Source organism: Schistocerca piceifrons, chromosome 1 (genome assembly GCF_021461385.2).
Source record: "Schistocerca piceifrons isolate TAMUIC-IGC-003096 chromosome 1, iqSchPice1.1, whole genome shotgun sequence".
Taxonomy (NCBI): domain Eukaryota; kingdom Metazoa; phylum Arthropoda; class Insecta; order Orthoptera; family Acrididae; genus Schistocerca; species Schistocerca piceifrons.
Window position 1 is genome coordinate 695,018,384 of NC_060138.1, and position 8,799 is coordinate 695,027,182.

The 8,799-nt window shown below is 43.8% G+C and overlaps 2 non-coding genes across 2 annotated transcripts; one reads left to right on the forward strand and one right to left on the reverse strand.

Annotated features, from left to right (window-relative positions):
• Window positions 1-1,889: 1,889 nt before the first annotated feature.
• On the reverse strand, window positions 1,890-1,962 carry Trnaa-agc. The gene has a single exon. It is a non-coding gene; the product is annotated as a tRNA-Ala (tRNA).
• A 175-nt stretch (window positions 1,963-2,137) lies between these two features.
• Trnaa-agc lies at window positions 2,138-2,210 on the forward strand. The gene has a single exon. It is a non-coding gene; the product is annotated as a tRNA-Ala (tRNA).
• The last annotated feature ends 6,589 nt before the right edge of the window (window positions 2,211-8,799 follow it).

Sequence of the window (8,799 nt, forward strand, 5' to 3'; positions counted from 1 at the left end):
CCTACTTCTCGGTATGTTTCAGTAGGGAGAGAAATCGGAGGTTCCTTTTGGAAGGAAACATACCGACATTCATCTTGAGGAAGACCAGGGAAAACCAACATCTGGATGGACTGACGGGGTTTTAGACGACCGTTCTCCCGGGTGCGAGTGCAGTGGTGTTCGTAAGGTGGCTGGTGGAGTACAAACATCTGATGTTTCTTTTTGAGAATTTTCTTTTATATTCTTTTTAAAACGGAAGAATGGAATTTCCAGCATCGTCTGGACATACTCTGGTGGTTGCACGATATTCGGCACGCTCCGAATTATTGATTTCCTGAGGGTAACCGTCACCAGCTGAGTTCGGAGATTTTCCTGGTCGAGTGCCATCATCATTGACAACCACACTGTAACCAGGGCAATCATTCGCAACCGTATCAAGTCTGCAGGCTTGATTCAAAAGTGCATTCGTTTCTGTAAATTTTACTCTACTTTCGTGCAGCATTTCAAGTTGTGTCGTCCCTCTTGTGAGATAGCGAGCAAAAAGAACAAAAGACGAAGAAAAAGGGAAGCTGCGGATTCTTGTGTCACTTTTCATTCAGATAAGAATTTGGGAAACAAAACGATATATCTGTAATATGAACAAATATGGCTACGCGAGACGTTGTCACGAATACAGTACTGTCAGTGGCTCAACGTTGGGACACTTCGTTTACGTACACAAAGAAAATTTCATTTGATTATCTGATGCCTCACATCCACGGAGAACCAGTGGAACACCTATGACGTTATGTGATAAGTGTGCGTCACCGGACTACTACCGCGATCTCATACTCAAGGAAAGCTCAAGCGATGAGTGGCTTCATTTCTGTGAAAAAAATGTTGTCGTGTGCAGAACGAAACTTCAGTGAATCTTTTTGACTTTGTCTAATGGTATCTCACATATAGATTACTGTTGAACTCTGTGACTTAGCTATCGGGCTTCTGAAGCACTCAGAGAGGTACCGCGCTGAATACCGGGTGCAAAAGAAATTGCCTCGGCCTTGGAATGGAACTGTGTTCACTCAGACTAGTGACTACTATTGAGGAGCTGCTAGTAAAACAGTGTCATACAGTCGGGTCTCTTGTTGGCTTAGTCTAAATGAAATGATCTGACTATAAGCAAGACAAGAACGCTATGTTTTACAGTCTGTAGCATCCGTGTGTTTCTCATTTCATAATAATTACTACAGGATACTGAAGTATTTATTTAACTACCTGATTTCCTACTTCCGCCCCCACCCCCAAATTCTCTTCTAATTCTCTCCTCTCTCTCTCTCTCTCTCTCTCTCTCTCTCTCTCTCTCTCTCTCTCTCCTCTGCCCCTCCCCCTCTCACTCTTCTTCCCCCCCCCCCCCTCTCTCTCTCCCGGTCCTCATCTCCTTCAGTCTCACTCTCACTCAGTTTCACAGTCCGTTATCTTCGACCGCTGTAGCACCACGAATCCAGTGATGGGGCGAAATCATCGCCAGTAATAGACAAAGAATTATAGAGCCGAAATCTCACTGTTCATAAAAAAACCGTATTACGTAAACTAGGGCATAAATGACGCTGATATCACACCACACCACCACCACCACCACCACCACCATCACCACCATCATCATCTCCAACATTAGTTCTTCGTAATTCTTGTGCTTTCAACTCCGTCACCTTTTCATTTTACATGTCCGGTTTAGTTTTATACACATAGTTTCAGTTACTTCATAAAATACCTTGCAAAACAAGAGGACGAAAAATATTCTAGGGGATACGGCTCGTTCTGTATTGACTTTTGCTGGAGATGGAGATGACTCATTTGGGGATCTACCCACGCACGAGAACTCTGAAAAATATAAAAAAAATTAGTATTTCCTTTAGTGGAAAAAGGAATTCTGGAGGCGCCGGGTATCGATCCCGGTACCTCTCACATGCTAAGCGAGCGCTCTACCATCTGAGCTACGCCCCCAGCTCTGAACAGAACTGTCCTGCTAGCAGACACTTCGTACCGAACTTTCTCTGCTCCGTTTGGGAGACGGCCAGTCGATGGGTGTGGCCTTCGCAGTGGGCAGCGTTACTTCGGATGCCAGAAGGCGGACTCCAGTACTGTGTCTCAACTGGTGGAAAGTGACTCTGTGATATCTGGCGGCGTAGCTCAGATGGTAGAGCGCTCGCTTAGCATGTGAGAGGTACCGGGATCGATACCCGGCGCCTCCAGGAAAGTTTTTACCAAGCGTTTCTCATTATTTACTAACCCTTTAATGGAAAGGTCTGATGTACCAGTAAGAAAAGGAGTTAGTGCGTTTACTGTGTCTTCACCTTAGGAACGAACCTCCTGTTTAGAACACAACTGAGTTTAGAATGAAAACAAACCGAAAGCGAAAGTAGGGGGAGGATGGTTCAAATGGCTCTAAGCACTATGGGACTTAACAACTGAGGTAATCAGTCCCCTAGACTTAGAACTACCTAAACCTAACTAACTTAAGGACATCACACACATCCATGCCCGAGGCAGGATTCGAACCTGCGACCGTACCAGCAGCGCGGTTCCGGACTGAAGCGCCTAGAACCTCTCGGCCTCAGCGACCAGCTAGGGGGAGTAGTCGGAAGCTATGTGTGCATGAGAGACATTAGAAGTGCAGCTGTTTCCTAGTTAGGGAGGAAAACTACACGAGCTTGCTGGATTTAGTAAAATTTAACAATGGCTTATTTCAATATGACTTTCTAATAAACCTCGGCACGTGATACAAACCAGTCACATCTCATCAGAACAGACAGCACTGTTGATGTTGCTGAATGTTAGTGTAACATCCACTGGTCCGTTGACAACCATCAGAAACTTTCGATCCGTCTCGAGGTAACCTGTTTGACAGGCCTCGCTTACTTATACTCTCAAGGATTACGAATCTGATCTCTCATGTAGAATTTTGCCCTCGAACATAGTATTAGCACTAGTTCTTGCGAAATATGATGCTGAAGTTCTTGTAAGATAGACTGCAAGTATAACTGGGCGAAATGTTGCAAGAGTTTAAGACACTGCACCCATATTTGGAACCAGCGAAGGTACAGATCGCCGCCCAGATGTCCAGAGTAATCATGAAGTCTCGATTCATTTCTACGAAATAATGAATATAATTACATAATACGCGCGTTTCCGGTGTCAGTCCTTGTACACACTTTCATTGCACTTAGACATAGCCCCCGTCCATGTTGAAGCATTCCTACCACCGTTGAAGAGCAGACTTGAACACGTTCGAATGCCTATGTTGTGAAGTAGCCGACGCTGCATCCAAGACTTGAGCTCTTATCCTGGACGTCTCTTACCTTTATGGATTACCAGCACGCATGGTTAATAACAGGACACCAACTTGTATTAATCTGTGTATTGTAGGAAACAAGGTGTCAAATCAGATGAACGCGATGGTCATAGTCTTGCTGAAGCTCTGCCTGTCCATCTGTTAGTGAACGTTCGATTTAGGCTATTCTCGTACTGTTAGAGCAAAATAATGGGGTGCTCAATCCTTTTGGAACACAGCAGTGTCAGCAATGCCTTCTTGCTGGAACTGTGGTTTCAGGAATTGCTCCAACATATCAACGTAGATGTTTCCCGTAATTTTCTCTTATGCAAAAATGATGGGTCAATAAACAGCAGTCTTTGTGAATCCAAGCCACACATTCACCTTTGGTGTGTCTCTTTGCCACTTAGTGGCAGCATCAGGTAGCTTCTTGCCCCATAAGCGCAGCTGTGTTTGTTAACGTACCTAAAGATGTGGAATCACTAACACAAAATGTGTTACTTGAAGGCCGGCCGGTGTGGACGTGCGGTTCTAGGCGCTTCAGTTCGGAACCGCGTGACCGATACGGTCGCAGGTTCAAATCCTGCCTCGGGCATGGATGTGTGTGATGTCCTTAGGTTAGTTAGGTTTAAGTAGTTCTAAGTTCTAGGGGACTCATGACAACAGATGTTAAGTCCCATAGTGCTCAAAGCCATTTGAACCATTTTTTTGTTACTTGAAGTGTTCGATGTATGCAACTCCTCTCAAATTGCAACACGCAGCTTACGAACTGCTTAATCCTCTTGGTCTAATTTATGAAACATCCGAATGTGGTACGCTTTATTTCTTTAGCGCTAGATGTAGAACTTTGCAAATAGTTAATTTTTAAGCATCTAACCCGTTTCTTCGTCGTCTAGCTTACGCATTAGAATTTATTTCGGTTCCTTCTATGATTCACTAAACATTATCTAGCGGTACAGAAAGTTCTGCGATGCGTGATTCATCGGCAGCGTTCCTAGTTCTTGGGAACCTATTATCAAATAAAGAGTGTTTGGTCGTGTTGGTGCTGGCTTGTATGATTTCAAGGTGAACTCCTGTTGCAGTTACAGATAAGATAAACCGCGCAATCGCGCTCTAACAACAGCCACGCGTCCTTCTGTGCTAAGCAGACTTCTTGATTATCGCGAAAAAAGACAACAGGCCCACGTCAGCACAGATTTTTATTATGATTATTGGACATACATGCAGCCATTATTTCTTAGAAATGGTCCAAGACGTTATGACCACCCTACGTTAGTTAATCTACATCTACATCTAGATGGATACTCTGTAAATCACATTTAAGTGCCTGGCAGAGGGTTCATCGAACCACCTTCACAATTCTCTATTATTCAAATCTCGTATTGCGCGCGGAAGGAACGAACACACATATCTTTCCGTACGAGCTCTGATTTCCCTAATTTTAACGTGTTGATCGTTTCTCCCTATGTAGGTCGCTGTCAACAAAATATTTTCGCATTCGGAGGAGAAAGTTGGTGATTGGAATTTCGTGAGAATATTCCGTCGCAACGAAAAAAGCCTTTCTTTTAATGATGTCCAGCCCAAATCCTGTATCATTTCTGTGGCACTCTCTCCCATATTTCGCGATAATACAAAACGTGCTGCCCTTCTTTGAACTTTTTCGATGTACTTCGTTAGTCCTATCTGGTAAGGATCCCACACCGCGCAGCAGTATTCTAAAAGGGGACGGACAAGTGTAGTGTAGGCAGTCTCCTTAGTAGGTCTGTTGCATTTTCTAAGTGTCCTGCCAATAAAACGCAGTCTTTGGTTAGCCTTCCCCACAACATTTTCTATGTGTTCCATCCAATTTAAGTTGTCCGTAATTGTAATACCTAGGAATTTAGTTGAATTTATGGTTTTTAGATTAGACTGATTTATCGTGGAACGAAGTTTAACGAATTCCTTTTAGCACTAATGTGGATGACCTCACACTTCAGTTCAGGTTTGAGGCGAACGCCGGGACGTTCCCGTCTACTACCACATATCAGCCAATTTACCCTCACCGTGTCCGACGAATCCGGACTCCTTCCCTCATGACGGCCTCCTTCAAGGAGCTGGAGATCTGAACCATCTCTGCTGTACCAAGTATAGGACGAACGCGAACTGCCGGCCGGTGTGGCCGTGCTGTTCTAAGCGCGTCAGTTTGGAACCGCGTGACCGCTACGGTCGCAGGTTCGAATCCTGCCTCGGGCATGGATGTGTGTGATGTCCTTAGGTTAGTTAGGTTTAAGTAGTTCTAAGTTCTAGGGGACTGATGACCTCAGTAGTTAAGTCCCATAGTGCTCAGAGCCATTTGAACCATTTTTGAACGCGAACTTCACTGACAAAATTTAGGTATTTGTGTAGGTATATCTTCTGAGCATTTTGGTACAATGAACTCCTGGTCTACGATGTTTGACTACAGAGTTCTTGCATTTCATTTGATTTCTTACCATCATTTATTTTTTCATCTGCATTGCTGTGAAAAATGTGCAGATGTGGACGGCATGCGCTGTGTGTCTTCTTTGCAATATTTGTCACGTTCGCACACGGTAATTACTGTTGACTGGAATCGCCCGCTTTACCATGTTTGTTTTTCAGGCAGTGTCATTTTTACGTGAACAGTCGCCGCACTCTGCCTTGATCATGGTGGTCGACATTTTGGGCAGCACTAGTAAGGGAATAATTCTTCGTTTGTTGCCAATTGAACTGCACTCTGACAGAATGGAATGAACATACTTAGATAAAACTAAACGTGTTTCGTCCAAGCGTTGTTACATTACACTGTGTTTTGTGTTGTATATTTTAGTGAGGCTTCTCACGGTTGTGAAGGTGTTTACACAGAAACCAAGGTTAATTGCGGCAGCAAATCGAATAAATCGTAATTACATAACTACTCTGTAACGAATCACAGGACACCACGAATCTCTTATAATGAAATCAAGACAGCCTACAAAATTTTGTAGGTGCAATTAGGATTCATCCTGCATAACAAATTAGCAACAGAACAGTAAGAGTTTTACTGCTTTCTGAGTAATTAGCTGTATAGCTGCAGACGATGTTAGCTGCGTTCCCAAAAACTGCGGTTAAACAAAGTACTATAACGTGAGTCCTGCTCGCATTCGTAGCCGTGGAGGCTATGGCCCCTCCATCGTCGCGGAGAAGCCGCTCCCAGCACCATGAACGAAAGAAATTCATACAAACAAAATGTGGACGGCAAAAGTACGAAGGTCCGTCGCCTAAAGTTTCTGGCAATCACACTGCCCTAGTTGAAATTCTGTCTAGTACGCAGTGCTGAGTGAGTGTAATGAGGTCACGAGACGCTGTTACAGCGATTTGTCTTTCGCGTGAGAACATGGAGCTCTGCGATGCCTGGTTATTCCAGAGGAGGGCGCTGTGTGCCAGTACTGAGTTATATCCTCTTTATTTCCATACCGATTTTCAGAAACATAGCAACAGGCAGCAAAATATACGGACGAATCATAGCTAATAGCGAAAACTGATATTAGTGAAAATACTCAACAATAGAAGTAAGAACGTTTCACTGGACATCGGTCTGGAGATGAGTTGTTATCAACATAATTGCGAACGGGTGATTACAAATCCCCACAGACTTCAGTATGAAATACTGTCGTATTTAGTACAAACGTAGTTTACACTTTAACTTTTCGATTAAGTTCCCATCTAATCGAGCTCAAATTTCAGCCATGACCTAACAGAAATACAATGCAACTTCAGTACGATTTACCATTTACTGCACATTCTGAGGTGTAATACGAGTAGAAGATGTTTCACTTGTCGTCCTCCAGTTTGGATGCAATAGTGAAATCCTCTCAGCAGTGAGTTACAAAGTCTTTCAAACATCGCTGGATAACCTCGTAACGCTTGTCAATACTGTACAGTTCGCTGATCCAGTTCTTCTACCGTATCAGTGGCACTGGTTTTACACTTCACTTTTGAGGTAACCCGCAGATACATATAACCAGAGGTTTGCGGTCTGGTGAAAGGTGCAGGCCCTGCTCGAACAATCCGTCTTGGCCCATTTTCGTTCTTAGATATCGTGCTCCATCATGTGTGTGACACATTCCTCAATGGTTGCAAGGGAACATCGTGAAGCAATCCTGGGAGTATAAGCTGAAGGTATCCATCAGGTTTTCTTGGAAGACTGTATAGTACTTATCAGTGTACGTGTTCACGTCAAAGTGAAATTAGTAAGCATTAAAGATTTCTTATGGCATCTGACTGCAAGAGAAATTGCAGTGCCTATATGCATAGTTTCAAAGTTTATGCACAGCGACTTTAACTTCCATTACCTCATTACTTACTGTAAATTAATGTCTTAATGTTTCATTAATTTATCTCCCTAAACTGATTTAGTAATGATCGCGCCGTTCGGTGCAGTCATAAAATAGGTCTTGTTACTGCAGATTAGCCTGCCTCCAGTTGCAAAGTCGCCGGTAGCAGGATCAAATGGCTCTGAGCACTATGGGACTTCACTTCTGAGGTCATCAGTCCCCTACAACTTAGAAGTAAAACCTAACTAACCTAAGGACATTACACACATCCATGTCCGAGGCAGGATTCGAACCTGCGACCGTAGCGGTCGCGCGGTTCCAGACTGTAGCGCCTAGAACCGCTCGGCCACTCCGGACGGCCCGGTAGCAGGAACCTGTGCGATGTTTCCCTAGACCGCTTGCGTAAGTGATTAGAGATGGATGCAAATCGCTGCGCCTCCTGCTCCATACTTAATAAATCATCTGAAAATTATTTTCTACAAAATAAAACTCCAGGAAATCACTCTACAGGGAATAATGTTAGTCATTCCAGGGGAAATTTCAGGGTAGAATTCAGACAATGTGTCCCGGTAAAAACGCAAATGTTCATAACTAGAATGAAGACCCGCACTATTATATGTATTTGGTAGGCAGGGCATGCGCTTATTCAAAACTTCATCCTCTGTAAATCAGGCACTATACCCTCACACATAATTAAACACTTCTAAACAGTCCGTTGCATGCGAAATTCAAGGCGATAGTGACTGATTCAGATAAACGCCGTTCGTTTAGTTACTGTGTACTATATACGCCTTTCCCTTCACTGACGAATAAAATAATTTGCAGCTTATCAAGCTAATATTTCCTTGTGGGACCTGGGTTTCTCCTGGTGTATACAACTTTCAAATAACTTCCGGGAATTCAGCCAGGTAACACTTTCAGCGACCGCCGATATTTCGGCGGGAGAACACCCCGCCATTTTCAAGGCAAACTGCAACGGACAGGCGGCGTACATGCAAGTTTAAAACCTCGCTTCTCGGACTGAAGCAGGAAAGATAACACACACACTGAACACTAGTGCCACCAAAGATGACCAAAGTCTGAGCTATCGATAGTGACACTATGAATTCGCAGGTGAGGTAGCATTGACTCTGTCCCTCTGTTTTTTGACAAGGGAGAGAGCCGGATTCCAAACAGAGTTTAAACAAAAATCTCCGT